Source organism: Podarcis pityusensis, assembly GCF_964106645.2.
Source record: "Podarcis pityusensis genome assembly, chromosome: 10".
NCBI lineage: Eukaryota > Metazoa > Chordata > Lepidosauria > Squamata > Lacertidae > Podarcis > Podarcis pityusensis.
This window is the reverse complement of record NC_138035.1, coordinates 6,963,529-6,978,838: the sequence shown is the minus strand read 5'-3', so window position 1 is coordinate 6,978,838 and position 15,310 is coordinate 6,963,529. Positions and strand designations below refer to the sequence as shown.

Sequence of the window (15,310 nt, the reverse complement as noted above, 5' to 3'; positions counted from 1 at the left end):
TCTCATTAATATCATTACGCGTTTGCTACGTGCTGTTCTTTGCCTGCCCTAAAGTACTTAGAGGGACTCCCAGGCCCCAGTAATCAGTTCCAAATGGTGGCTCTGGTGGAGAGAGGAGAACAGCTTCCTTGATTCAGAACAGGCGCAATTTGCAAAGGCGAATGCCACGTGGGCCTCCACCCCAGCAAAGCAGCGTCAAAAAACAACCAGCTTGCTCTCTTTAGAAAAGCATGACAAAATACTGATTGGGGTCTCTTTAAAGGTAAAGGGACCCCTGACCATTAGGTCCAGTCATGGACAACTCTGGGGTTGCAGCGCTCATCTCGCTTTATTGGCCGAGGGAGCCGGCGCACAACTTCCGGGTCATGTGGCCAGCATGACTAAGCCGCTTCTGGCGAACCAGAGCAGCGCATGGAAACACCGTTTACCTTCCCGCCAGAGTGGTACCTATTTATCTACTTGTGCTTTGAGGTGCTTTCAAACTGCTAGGTGGGCAGGAGCAGGGACAGAACAACAGGAGCTCACCCCTTTGCGGGGATTCGAACCGCCGACCTTCTGATTGGCAAGTCCTAGGTTCTGTGGTTTAACCCACAGCGCCACCTGCGTCCCTTGGGGTCTCTTTAGCTTCCTGGAAACTGTAGTTTCTTTTGTTGAAGCTCCGGGCATTTCTGCCTTCCGCCTTTGTAGGTACACATGTCAGAACGGCAGGTATATAATTATGCACAGGAAAGCTGCCAAATGCTCAAGCTTCACAACAAGCCGGGAAGTCACTTGTCCTTTGATGGCGATCACGCATTGTTGCATGGAAAAAGCTCCTATGCGCTGCGTGGTTTAGAATATCTGCCTGTTCGTTCGTGCTTATCCACTGTCTGCATCTAGCGATAACAACTCTGCGTCACGGAGAACTCCACTGTGGCTTCCAAATGAACCAGGAAGTTCAGGAGGCTTCTCAGACCAGGAGACCTCTCTTTTCACAGAATCACAGAGGGACCCAAAGATCATCTAGTCCAACCCTCTGCAACGCAGGGGGCGCCATGCCTTGAGCAGCTGCAGGACAGGCAGAAATCAACAGGTGAAGCGGCTTCGCTTCGTTTCCAGGCTGATAACGGCAAGGAGTGAGTAAAGGTGGTGGTATTTGGACCCAGAAGTTCAAGTTAGTAAATCGTGAGACTCTGAATCTCTGGTCTGTGGGTTCAAGCCCCACTTTGGGCAAAAGATTCCTGCATTGCAAGGGGGTTGGACTAGATAACCCTTCCAGTTCTATGACTGTACATCACCTTGCCAACAAAGGTCCGTATAGTTAAAGCTATGGTTTTCCCAGTAGTGATGTATGGAAGTGAGAGCTGGACCATAAAGAAGGCTGATTGCCGAAGAATTGATGCTTTTGAATTATGGTGCTGGAGGAGACTCTTGAGAGTCCCATGGACTGCAAGAAGATCAAACCTCTCCATTCTGAAGGAAATCAGCCCAGAGTGCTCACTGGAAGGACAGATCCTGAAGCTGAGGCTCCAAGACTTTGGCCACCTCATGAGAAGAGAAGACTCCCTGGAAAAGACCCTGATGTTGGGAAAGATGGAGGGCACAAGGAGAAGGGGACGACAGAGGACGAGATGGTGTGACAGTGTTCTCGAAGCTACCAGCATGGGTTTGACCAAACTGCGGGAGGCAGTGGAAGACAGGAGTGCCTGGCGTGCTCTGGTCCAGGGGTCATGAAGAGTCAGACACGACTAAACAACAACAACAACCATTTGCGGGAGTCTTTTTTTTTAGAGGGAGATGAAACATACCCATTTCTTCCCCCCACCCTTTAAGTATTTCTCATTACCCATTTGGCTCCTGTTGCTGATTGGCTGCTGGAACAGCCTTCTGATTGGTTGCTCATTTTATAAAAACTGCCCCATCAGGAGGTCATTCTCAGTCTTCTTGACCACTCGCTTTGTGGGTTAAAAGTAACACTTAAACTCCCAGCGTAGCCCATCGATAGCAGCAGTTCATAGGTCTCGGCAGCCAGTTTCCTGGACTCTATAATCACATCAATGCAGCTAGGAAAGAATAACAAACAGAAACAGCAGGATGCTAGGCTGTGGGTCGGCCTTCTCTGCCCCACCCACACCGCCCTACCCAATCTAAAAATAAAAATGAGGGGAGTAAAATCCCATTGGCTTTGATCCTCGGGCTGCCAGCATCTCTAAAAACGAAGGTCTTTAGCAACAGCATTTTCTTTACGTAGTTTTCATCATATGCTGACGTCCGTTCCAAAACCAAAGCGTTCCAAAACCAAGGCGCGCTTTCCCATAGAAAGTCATGCAAAACGGATTAACCCATTCCAGACCTTTAAAAACAACCCCTAAAACAGCAATTGAAGATGAATTTTACTATCTAACGAGACCATTGATCCATAAAATGAAAGCAATAAACGATGTACTGCAGTCACACAATCAATCCATCAGTAGCTGAACTGGGTTCCACACAGTCACAAAAACAAAACAAAAAAAATAGAAAAACAGACAGACCTCAGCGTAACACTCAAAACGGAAGTGTGGCACTCAGAACCATGGGCAGGCAAACTAAGGCCTGGGGGCCGGATCCGGCCCAATCCCCTTCTCAATCCGGCCCATGGACGGTCCGGGAGTCAGTGTGTTTTTACATGAGTAGAATGTGTCCTTTTATTTCAAATGCATCTCTGGGTTATTTGTGGGGCATAGGAATTCGTTCACTCCCCCCCAAAAAAATATAATCCGGCCCCCCACAAGGTCTGAGGGACAGTGGACCGGCCCCCTGCTGAAAAAGTTTGCTGACCCCTGCTCAAAATGGAGGCGTAACACTCAAAGTGGAGCACCTTCGGCTTCCGAAAAAGGTTCACAAACCAGAACACATATTTCCAGTTTTGCAGTGTTTGGGTTCCAAGTTGTTTGAGTACCAAGGCGTTTGAGAACCAAGGTACCCCTGTACTTGGAATGAAGGTTGGAGGAGACTGTGGTGTCTTTCTGACGCATACACCCCCCAAGAATAAGATGGAGGGGCTCACAGCATCAACACCCCCAAGAAATCTCGCTTCTCCATTAGCCACAGCTTTGGATCCAGCTCAGAGCAAGCAGGTCTCTGTGGCTCCAGCTTCCAGCATCCTGTTCAGATACCTCTGGAACTCCTTCCTGCAGGAAGCAATGGTCACCACCAACCCAAAGTGCTCTTGTGCGCCAATGCTGCTTGCCGATATCCCACAAGCGTCTGTTCAGCCACTGTGAGAACAATGGCCTGATCCAGGACTCTCTTCTTCAGTCCTGATGATGATGATGATGATGATGATATATATATACCCCGCCCATCTGGCTGGTGGCTTCCAACAGAACACTAAAATACAATAACCTATTAAACATTAAAAGCTTCCCTAAATAGGGCTGCCTTCAGATGTCTTCTAAAAGTTTGGTAGTTATTTTTCTCTTTGACATCTGCTGGGAGGGCGTTCCACAGGGTGGGCGCCACTACCGAGAAGGCCCTCTGTCTGGTTCCCTGTAACTTGGCTTCTCGCAGGGAAGGAACTGCCAGAAGGCCTTTGGCGCTGGACCTCAGTGTCTGGGCAGAATGATGAAGGTGGAGACGCTCCTTCAGGTATACTGGACCGAGGCCATTTAGGGCTTTAAAGGTCTGCACCAACACTTTGAATTGTGCTTGGAAATGTACTGGGAGCCAGTGTAGGTCTTTCAAGACCGGTGTTATATGGTCTCGGCAGCCGCTCTCAGCCACCAGTCTAGCTGCCGCATTCTGGATTAGTTGTTGTTTCCGGGTCACCTTCAAAGGCAGCCCCATGTAGAGCGCATCGCAGTAGTCCAAGCGGGAGATAACCAGAGCATGCACTACTGTGGCGAGACAGTCCGCGGGCAGGGAGTGTCTCATCCTGCGTACCAGGTGGAGCTGCCCTGGACACAGAATTGACCTGCGCCTCCATGGACAGCTGTGAGTCCAAAATGACTCCCAGGCTGTGCACCTGGTCCTTCAGGGGCACAGTTACCCCATTCAGGACCAGGGAGTCCTCCACATCTGCCCGCCTCTGTCCCCCCAAAACAGTACTTCTGTCTTGTCAGGATTCAACCTCAATCTGTTAGCCACCATCCAAAGGTGAACCTCACCTTTCCCATTTGGCCTCTGCCCATTCGTCTCTGCCACCGTTGTGTGTCTAGCCTCAGATTATCAGCCTTTAGAATGGCGCAAGCATTCGAGAAGGACGGAATATTAGCAATGCCATTGTTGTGCCATTCAGGGCAGCGTTATTGTTGGGCAATGAAGTGCAACGAGACACTTTTCTAATCTCCTTATGTAACCGGATCTGAAAGCACAACAGTGACTCTGAATTCTTCGCTGTCTCAGTCACAGAAAAGGAGGATGGAAACGACCGATTGGGACATCTCCCTCACCCATCCCTTGTGACTCACGATGGGCTCACCTGTTCACTCAGCCGATGCTCGGATGATCCCACCCTTCTCATGCCTTCGCTGAAAAGGACAGCATCGCCGCTGAGCTTTCGGTGATTTAGTCACCAGGATCTGACCCCCAGCTCCCCTTCCACTGGGGACGGCAAGAGCCGGAAACCCTGCGATGGCTTCACGGTGGCTGGGCTTGTCTGCTAAGGAATTTCTTGCCATCAGGTGCTCTTACCAGCTATAAATACAGGCATGTTCCTAGTCCATATGTCGGAGGCAGTGTGGAGCAGTGGTTAGAGTGACGGACTAGGTCCTTGGAGATGAAGTTCTGAATCTCCACTTGGCTATGAACATCACTGGGTGACCCTGGTGGGGCGGGCAGTCACTACCTCTCAACCCAGCCTACCTCACAAGGTTGTTGTGGAGCTTAATGGAGCAGGTGGAGCACTACGTAGGCCACCTTGAGCTCCTTGCAGGAAAAGCTGGGATATCAATGCAATAAACAAGCAAGCGGCAGCCGTAGGGGTCCAATCCACCATCCACCCTAAAGATGCCAAGTGGAATGATTAAGGATTAATAAAAACACAGAGAGACATGACGCCGTAGCCTCATTTATCACACCTGTAGCATTCTGGTTTTTTTTTTTTCTTTCTTTCTTTTTTTATTGGAAATTTTATTTACAACATAACATAAACCCCCCACCCCCAGTACAGAAATCCACCCTCTTTAAACGTGAATATAACATACAATAAGCATAACATACAACAATACAAACAACCAAATAAAAGACTTCCTTTATCCTGTATCTGGGCTTCTTATTTACTTCTTATAAGCTGTTTCCTTTATAAATAATTATTAAGATTTTTCTAATTATAACTTAAATATCCACCAAGTCTCCTGCAGACATTAATCAAAACAAGTCCAGGTATGTATTTTAGGGCACTGTTTTTCTGTGCATTTCCCCCCGTGCTTTTTGAAACTCTTGTCTAGTGTGATCTCTAATTGCCTCTGTTAATCTAGCCAGTTCAATATACTCTAACAGTTTGTCTTGCCATTCCCTTTTTGTTGGCACAATTTTTTCCAGTTTTTAGCAAAATCCTTGCCGCTCCTGTGGCATAGAGGAATATTTTCTGATCTTCTCTTGCTATACCTGTGTCCGTTATCCCAAGTAGAAAAGCTTCTGTATTTTTCATAAGGTTATACTTAAACATTTTTTTTAAGCTCGTCATATACTATATTCCAGAAGCTTTTGGTTTTTTTCCACAGGTCCACCAAACGTGTATAAGTGTCCCCTCTGTTTTACCACACCTCCAGCGCAGATTTGTTTTTGTCTTATCCGTTTTAGCTATTTTGGTAGGTGTTAAGTACCATCTATAAAACATTTATGGGGACACGGGGGGCGCTGTAGGTTAAACCACAGAGCCTAGGACTTGCTGATCAGAAGGTCGGCGGTTCAAATCCCCGCGACGGGGTGAGCTCCCATTGTTCAGTCCCTGCTCCTGCCAACCTAGCAGTTCGAAAGCACACCTGTGCAAGTAGATAAATAGGTACTGCTCCGGCGGGAAGGTAAATCGCGTTTCCGTGCGCTGCTCTGGTTCGCCAGAGGCGGCTTAGTCATGCTGGCCACATGACCTGGAAGCTGTACGCCGGCTCCCTCGGCCAATAAAGCGAGATGAGTGCCGCAACCCCAGAGTCTGCCACGACTGGACCTGATGGTCAGGGGTCCCTTTACCTTTACCTATAAAACATTTATCACACCTGTAGCATTCTGAAAAACAATATAACCTGCCAGCAAACTATGGTTGGAAATCCTGCACAGGGAAGGAAAATAAAGGATTTATCTTGGTGTTTGTGGGCAAGGGGTGTGGAGCAACTGAGTGGCAGGTGGGCCAGGTGGCTGCCGTGAGCCACGCGATAACAGGTGAGGCGGCTGGGATGAAAGGTGAGTTGTGACTGCCACCACACTTGCAAAGGATGGAGGGAACGACTAGCCTCTCCTTCCCCTCTTTTTTTGGCTGCAAAGCTGCAATTTCCAGATCTGCCCTACGACCACATCAATCCGATGGGGCAGGAGGCTTAGCCTTTAATGAGGGCATCGCTGGCCCTGCGGCTGGGGACAGCGGTCACCTGCGGCTTGCATTGAAAACACTACTTATCTCTGGTGGGGTTTTGACTTTGGAGAAAACAAACAGAGAGCCCAAATAACCGGTTTGGTGTAGCTTCAGGGACTAAAGAGGGGAGGACGACAGGCGTGTTTGTCGCTTGGCCTGAGTGTCTGAAAGGGGCCTTGAATGTCCGCAGAACCAAACGCAGTTTGGCTCACACTGCCTTATGTCTCTATCCTTCCTTCCTTCCTTCCTTCCTTCCTTCCTTCCTTCCTTCCTTCCTTCCCTCCTTCCCTCCTTCCTTCCCTCCTTCCTTCCTTCACAAGAGTCATAGAATTGTAGAGTTGGAAGGGACCCCAACCCCCTGCAATGCAGGAATTATTATTATTATTATTATTATTATTATTATTATTATTCACTGCAGATGGTGACAGCAGTCACGAAAGTAAAAGACGCCTGCTTCTTGGGAGAAAAGCAATGACAAACCTAGACAGCATCTTAAAAAGCAGAGACATCACCTTGCCAACAAAGGTCCGTATAGTTAAAGCCATGGTTTTCCCAGTAGTGATGTATGGAAGTGAGAGCTGGACCATAAAGAAGGCTGATCACCGGAGAATGGATGCTTTTGAATTCTGGTGCTGGAGGAGACCCTTGAAAGTCCCATGGACTGCAAGAAGATCAAACCTATCCATTCTGAAGGAAATCAGCCCTGAGTGCTCACTGGAAGGACAGATCCTGAAGCGGAGGCTCCAAGACTTTGGCCACCTCATGAGAAGAGAAGACTCCCTGGAAAAGACCCTGAGGTTGGGAAAGATGGAGGGCACAAGGAGAAGGAGACAATGGAGGACGAGATGGTGGGACAGTGTTCTCGAAGCTATGAACATGAGTTTGACCAAACTGCGGGAGGCAGTGGAAGACAGGAGTGCCTGGCGTGCTCTGGTCCAGGGGATCACGAAGAGTCAGACGACAACAACAATTCCTTTTAGGGAACAAGAACTCCTAACATGGACATGGGTTTAGAGTTAAACCTGATAGAAGCAGTAGCAACAACAACAACCACCAGATTTGTACAGTGGTACCTCTGGTTAAGTACTTAATTCGTTCCGGAGGTCTGTTCTTAACCTGAAACTGTTCTTAACCTGAAGCACCACTTTAGCTAATGGGGCCTCCTGCTGTTGCAGCGCCGCCGGGGCACAATTTCTGTTCTCATCCTGAAGCAAAGTTATTAACCTGAAGCAATATTTCTGGGTTAGAGGAGTCTGTAACCTGAAGCGTCTGTAACCTGAAGCGTATGTAACCCGAGGTACTACTGTAATTTCTCTTCCCTGGAAACCTGGTCTCTTCTTGTTTAATTCTGCCATGTCCGGCTGTCGTTCGAGGCAGATGACGCAAGAAAGGGGCAGCCTCAAATGTGACTAAGCTCTCTAAGAAAACTTCTCACGCTTCATCTATCCTAGAAGAAGCTTTTCTGCAAAAGAGGGGAGCTAACCACTGTGATGTGTGCATTAGCAGAGATTCCAGAAAGATTTGGTGTCTCAGAGTTGAGCCACAGGAGAGAGACTTTCCCTCAAGGCACAGCTATCCATTCTAGCACCAATTGTTGTGTTGTTGTTTTTTCAGGGAAAGCCAGGCAAATCCTCTTGAGGGAACTTGCCCCTGTCTGGTCCAAGAGTTAAGTCAGTGGGGAGTCATAGAGAGCAGCTTCCTGACACACACAGCCTTTGAACGTTGAGTTACCTGTTGCGGACTCACACAGACAAGAACAAGCACCACTCATTCCAGATTTACAGATTTATCTGTAATGATACACTGGGCAAAAGATTATATAAAATTTACAGCATGTTAGGGAAATGTGACTTAAAATTTACTGCATGTTGTATGCGGAAAGAAAATTACCGTATTTTTCCGTGTATAAGACGAGGGTTTTTTACCCCAAAAAAATAGGTTTAAAATTGGGGCTCGTCTTATACATGGGTAGTGCTGAGGGGGCGTTTCCTTAATTTGGAGTCCCCCAAAATAGAGGGCGTCTTATAAACGGGAGGCGTCTTATACACGGAAAAATACGGTATATGAAAATAAGGGATTACCAAAGAAGAAGAAGAAGAAAAAGAAGAAGAAGAAGAAGAAGAAGAAGGGGCTTGAAATAATGACCCTGAGATTAAAAGTCTCAAGCTCTACTGACTGAGCTATAGCACGTTTTACTAGGGAAGAATCCAGGGGTTGTTTGGCCAAATACACACCATATATTCAATGCACCACGATGTCACTTTAAACAGCCATTTCATGTTTGTTCCAGGTGCCGAGAATTGCTGGGAGACCTCAAGTCCCCTCAAAGATCTACAATTCCAGGAATTCCACATGAAGAGGGATTGACACGGGCAGGAATTTGTTCTGTAATCAGCCTCGAGCCCGGATTACCATCCTCACCTAGGCTGCATCGGCTATATTTCGTAAAATTTGTTTGTAAAAAGAACCTCAAAGCGGTTTACAAAATGATAAGGTAAAGGCAAAGGGACCCCTGACCATTAGGTCCAGTCATGGCCGACTCTGGGGTTGCGGCGCTCATCTCGTTTTACTGGCCGAGGGAGCCGGCGTCCAGCTTCTGTGTCATGTGGCCAGCATGACTAAGCCGCTTCTGGCGAACCAGAGCAGCACACGGAAACGCCGTTCACCTTCCCGCCTATTTATCTACTTGCACTTTGACGTGCTTTCAAACTGCTAGGTTGGCAGGAGCAGGGACCGAGCAACGGGAGCTCACCCCGTCGCGGGGATTCGAACCGCCGACCTTCTGAACGGCAAGCCCTAGGCTCTGTGGTTTAACCCACAGCGCCACCCGCGTCCCTACAAAATGATAGTGCAATAAAATCGAGGAAAATCTTACTCGGTTACGATGGATCGCCAAAGAAGAAGGTTTCAAGAGGGGCAGAAGTAGGAGGAGGCCCCAGAAACAGCTGGATTTTTTTAACTCTTCCCTTCTCCACCTCCCCCAGCTCCTCTTTCCAGAATTGTTACCCAGAAATACTCTGGGACTAGAGGACAAGCTGCTCTCTGAGAACCGCTCTTTGATGTGGCTGTTTGCCGTCCCGTTTCCATTCACAAGCCCCCAGTTGTAAAGTTTGATCAAACACACCGAGACGCTTGTCTCGTACATTTCCAGGTGTTCCTTAATCCTTTTTGGCTGCCGGCAGCGCATGCGGCTGGGATATGCTGTGAAAACACGACGACTTGCAAACTCGGATGGGGTGGTGACGTAACTGCACCTCTCCCGTCTCGCTCTTTTTGGAAAGGACAGCATTATTCTTTATTATTCTTCATATTTAATTCTTTCCGTTTTCTGATTTAAACATCTTTTTACGCAACAAATTCCACATACCCAATATTAATATCGACCCCCTCCTTTCTGCGGTTACTTAAGTTATATCTTTTCCTCTGCATGTCCAAGTAGAACCTAATTATTTTTTGTCCAAAACAATCATATTTAAAACATTTCACTGCGTGCTTTTATGTCAATCCTGCTAATGATTTAAGTTGTTTACTTTTTGGAAATATTCAATAAATGATCTCCATTCTAAATTAAAAACTTTTTCTTATTCTTCCGGTAAGTTTTGCCATTTCTGCATACTCCGGTAATTCCTGCTGACAATCTTCCTTGGTTGCGACTGTTTTTCTTCCTTCCATCCCTGGGCATATATCATCATGCCGGACAGAGAACAGACCAAGAGATTAGGCAGTGGTGAGTGTTACAGAACATCTGATTGGTTGAATTGCTCTCGTGTCACAGAGGCAGGTAGGAGGGGCTTGGACTGGCATTGGCAATCCATCAAACTTGATGAATTGTTTGAGCGAAAGACTGTTCCGATACGTGAGATTGGGTGCCGGGCCAAGATCAGCCAGCTCTTATCAGAAGCCTTGGTCAAAGAAGATGATAAAGAAGAAGATTGGCAGAATAAAATACTGAACTATGCAGGACAAATTACTACAAAAACGGGCAACTGTTCAATGCATATTTTTTAAAGCTTTGGGTATAGATTCCTACATTAGTATAACTTTTGAAAGTCACTTGTAATAAGATGAAGTTTTTAAAACTGGATTGTTAAGTATATAAGGCAGGCATCCCCAAACTCGGCCCTCCAGATGTTTTGGGACTACAACTCCCATCATCCCTAGCTAACAGGACCAGTGGTCAGGGATGATGGGAATTGTAGTCCTAAAACATCTGGAGGGCCGAGTTTGGGGATGCCTGGTATACAGTAAGGTTTTGTGGATGTGCATGAACAAGTATATGATAATGGAACTGTTATGTACTGAGTTGAATAGGATCCAAAATGCAGCCATCTGATTGGTCCTAGAACAATAGGATCCAGAATGCAGTAGTCTGATTGGTCCGCAGGAGCCACCCAATCCAGCTCAAAAATAAAAAATCAATTAGATAATCCCCAGGGCTAGCTGGCTGAACCGGTCCTACTTGGGCCAGTGAGGAGGCCAGGGGAGAATTAGCTGTGGGGTCTCAGAGCGGGTAATCTTCATAAAAGGGAGGGGGAGGGAAGAGAAGGGAAATAAAAGATCAGGCTGAATTCAAATTAAAGGCCAGGCGGAATAGCTCTGTCTTACAGGCCTGACGGAAGGAGGTTAAATCCTGCAGGGCCCTGGTCTCATGGGACAGAGCATTCCACCAGGTCGGAGCCACCACTGAGAAGGCCCTGGCCCTGGTGGAGGATAGTCTGACTTCCTCAGGGACCTCTAAACTATGGTTATTCAGGGACCTTAATGTTCTCTGCCGGGCAGATCAGGAGAGGTGGTCCCGTAAATACGAGGGCCCTAAGCCACAAAGGGCTTTAAAGGTCAAGGTTGTGTAATGGTTGTGTATTATATGTTTTCATAATTAAACAAAAACAAAAACCGAGAACTTGTGGCTATCCAATGAAGCTGAATGCTGGAAGATTCAGGGCAGATAAAAGTAAGACCTTCTTCAGGAAGCACATAGTTAAATGGTGGAACTCCCTGCCACTGGAGGCCGAAAGGGCCACAAAATTAAACAGTTTTTAAAAAGGATTAGACAGATTCATGGAGGAGGAGAGAGGTATTGATTGCTGCTAGCCAGGATGGCCATGTTCTGCCTACACAAGTTGGAGGAAGCGATACTTCTGAATAACAGTTGCTGTTAAACTGCAGGAAGGGAGAGTTGCTCTTTCCCCCCCCCAGATGATCTTTACTGAATTTTTAGTTACATACTGTACATACACATACATTATATTTCACATTTATTCTTGCTCTCCCAAGCTGACTTCCCTCCTTCCTCCTTCTGGCTTTTTTGTGTCCTCTTTGACTTTTCGCATTGTCTTTGTCCATTTCCCACAAGATTGTTCATTTTTTCCATTAAATGTCCGTAAACAAATAAATCTTTCTATATATACAAATTCTTGCTGTCTGTCTATATTCATTTACAAATATTGTTCAGTAATAATCCTAATATACATTTTTAATTCATTTTGATAGTATTATCCAGTAAATTTCTTGTATTTTCCCGTTATGAGATATTATTTTAATTCTACTGGTTTCCCTATTTCACATCATCTTCTCTATATATAACATAAATTTTCCCCATTGGGTTCGAATCCTGCTGACGGTTTTCCCATTGTCCATGGTGAGAGCAGGATACTGGACTTGATGGACCATGGGCCTGATCTAGTAGCTTCTTCTTACGCGTTAGGAGAACCATTCCTGTCACTTGGCACAAGGCGCCTTCCTTGGTTCCTAAATTCAAACATTTCCCCTCTCAGGCTGCAAAGATCTCTCGTTTCTTTTAGGCAGATTTTGTTCCTTTCTTTCCAAAGCCCGTTTCTCCTATGCAGCAAGAGTTTTTATAGTCATTCCGGGACGCAGACGGCCGAAAAGTCCACATCCCTCCCCCTCCTTTTGCCTCAGTACAGTAAAGAAACGAGACATGGAAAATTGTTGTTTTTTTAATTAGAGAAAGTGATGCGGAGAGGGACTGCGAGGCATTTGAATCCATTTAAAAAAGAGAGAAAAAGAAAAACAGGCAGACTTGGACGGATTCCTTCCTGATGACTTTTCCATGCCCTACAGCGACTTGTTTTCAAACCGTCTGCGAGGAGCCAAATCTTGTTTTTTTGGCTAGTAGGGGCCTTTGTTCCCAGGGTTCAAGTCTGCTGGCTTCGACTTCTCCCTCTGCAAAGGTGTCGCTGTTAAACTTCCCAGACTGAGGACCAGTTTTCCAACTCTGTGGGATATCTGCATTTTCTAGGGGAGTATGTAATGTTTGTTCTGCGTTACGTTGGACAAAGCGAAGGGCGGTGAACTCTCCATTTAAAATGGCATGCTTGTTTCTAGTCAGAATCCCATCGCCCAAGGTCTTGAGCGCGAGGTCTTGAGCGCCAGGGCTTGGCACCCGAGGGCAACTGCCCATAGCTGTCAACTTACAGATTTGAAAATAAGGGACCAGCAGCCTCGAAAATAAGGGATCAGCAGCCAAAATAATGGATTTTCAGAGCACAGGTATGTTCAACTTCTGAGCCCCTCTGAGCCAAAGGCAGAAAGCCCAGCCAGCAGCCAAACGAAGCCTCAAGCGGTGGTTCCCACAGCGCAGCAACCCGGCAAAGGGGATGCAGCAAGGAAAACCACCGTCACCTCTCCGCTGGGAAGCGCTGAGCAAAGGTGAGTCCCCAGGCAACGTGGCCAATTTGATCGGCACAAGGCATGCAAGCTCCACCCCCCCAGTCGTTCTTAGACTCCTTATTGGGTGAACAACGCAGCCAAGCAAGACAGTTGGAGCCTCCCTCCTCCCTGGCCGGCAGGGAGGGAGGGAGAGGAGCGGCTTCCTTTGAAACCCGGGAAATTTACGGGACATCATCAATCCGGGACAGCAGCAGGACATGGCTCTGGGATAAGGGAGTTTCCCGCCAAATAAGGGACGGTTGACAGCTATGCAACTGCCTATGTGCCCCGCCAGAGAGACCCCTCGCTGCTGAGGCTGCCCCTAAGTTCCCCATGCCAGGGCTTGCATCGGGGAGATGCCTGCCATTCTAATAACCCACTATGCTCTGGTGCATTGTGGGAGATTGAACTGACAGGTGACTTGATGCTGGTGGTGCCATCAACACGTTAGATTTCCAGTGGGATCATAGAATCATAGGGACCCCAAAGGTCCTCTAGTCCAACCCCTTTCAATGCAGGAATCTCGGCTAAAGCATCCACAACAGCTGACCATCCAAGCTCTGCTTAAAAACCTTCAAGGAAGGAGAGTCCACAAACTCACAAGTGAGATTGTTCCACTCTTGAACAGTTCTTCCTGTCAGAAACTTCTGAAGCATTTTTGTTAGGGATTGTAGGGAAAGACCCGCCAAGGAAATTCAAGAATATTTTCATGTATGGGACAACGGCGGCAAGAGTCTTAATAGCACAAGGATGGAAGAACGAGGAAATCCCAACTAAAGAACTGTGGCAAGAGAAACTGATGGACTATGCGGAATTGGCAAAATTGACACACAAACTACGTGATAAGGACAACTGTGTCTTTAAAGAAAAATGGGAACCTTTTACAACGTATTTAAAGAAACAACAAAATGAACTGGACTCCTTGGCAGGTTTTGAATAAACATACACATTTTTTTTATTGGTAACATATGGATAGATAAATTAAGGATCTCTACAGTTTTATAATAGGCAGAGAATAATATGTGCTGTAAAACCAGAGAGATGAGCTGAGGGAAGATCAAACCTCTCAATTCTGAAGGAAATCAGCCCTGAGTGCTTACTGGAAGGACAGATCCTGAAGCTCAGGCTCCAAGACTTTGGCCACCTCATGAGAAGAGAAGACTCCCTGGAAAAGACCCTGATGTTGGGAAAGATGGAGGGCACAAGGAGAAGGGGACGACAGAGGACAAGATGGTTGGATATTGTTCTCGAAGCTACCAGCATGAGTTTGACCAAACTGCGGGAGGCAGTGGAAGACAGAAGTGCCTGGCGTGCTCTGGTCCAGGGGGTCACGAAGAGTCGGACACGACTAAACGACTAAACAACAACAACATAAAATTGAAAATCATAAATAAAATAATAATAAAAAGAAAGTTTGAAGGTCAGCTCTTGTTCTGCTGTCCTGCATCTTATTTTGGGAGGCTCTTCCTCTATATAATTATTAAAAAGCAGGAATGACCAAACCTGGGATGAGCCTCAAGGAAACAAAAAATGTAGCCTCTCTTGGCCACTTCTTGAGCGACGCTTCCTGGAGCAATCTCCCCTCTCTACCTGCATGTTTTTACCTGTGCAGTCTTTGAATTGTTAAAGCAAAGAGGCCGTTGCCAAGCCAAACACCAAACACCAAGCCTCCATCCCCTCCCTGTTATGAGGAAACCTCCTTGGCTTGTTTATTTTCCTTCCGGACAAGCGAGGACTTGCTCCCCCCCCCCCCCAGCTTGTCATTTGCAAGAACATTTCATAAGGCTCACCAGGAGGCACCGTGGCAAAGAGAGAGGAAGAGAGAGAGAAGAAGGCGGTTATTGGACACGGCTGGGACCAAACCACAGAAACGGACGGCGTCTCCTTTCTTGCCGAACTCACCCAGCACCGTCACGCCCTGGATTTGGGGAATAATAAAGGGCTTACCTGGAGCTCCGGGTGCAAAAGTTCAACCGCGAACCCAACACCTGAGACGTTTCTCTCCCCGCCTCGCTTCACCTGCTCTTACATGAGACTGGGTGGTGACAAATCGCCGGGAACGGAAAAAAGGCCTTTTTCGGAGCCAAACTCCACTCCGATCGTAAACATGCA

At 47.1% G+C, this 15,310-nt stretch overlaps 1 protein-coding gene and 1 long non-coding RNA gene across 2 annotated transcripts in view; one reads left to right on the top strand and one right to left on the bottom strand.

The window, feature by feature from the left end:
* ASB13 (ankyrin repeat and SOCS box containing 13) overlaps positions 1-15,310 on the top strand; it is a 130,604-nt gene that overhangs the window by 91,160 nt on the left and 24,134 nt on the right. The window lies entirely within an intron of this gene.
* LOC308486512 overlaps positions 1-15,310 on the bottom strand; it is a 26,971-nt gene extending 11,661 nt beyond the window's left edge. Inside the window, exon 1 of the long non-coding RNA XR_013991112.1 lies at positions 15,146-15,310. This is a non-coding gene — a long non-coding RNA (uncharacterized lncRNA). The remainder of the gene's footprint in view (positions 1-15,145) is intronic.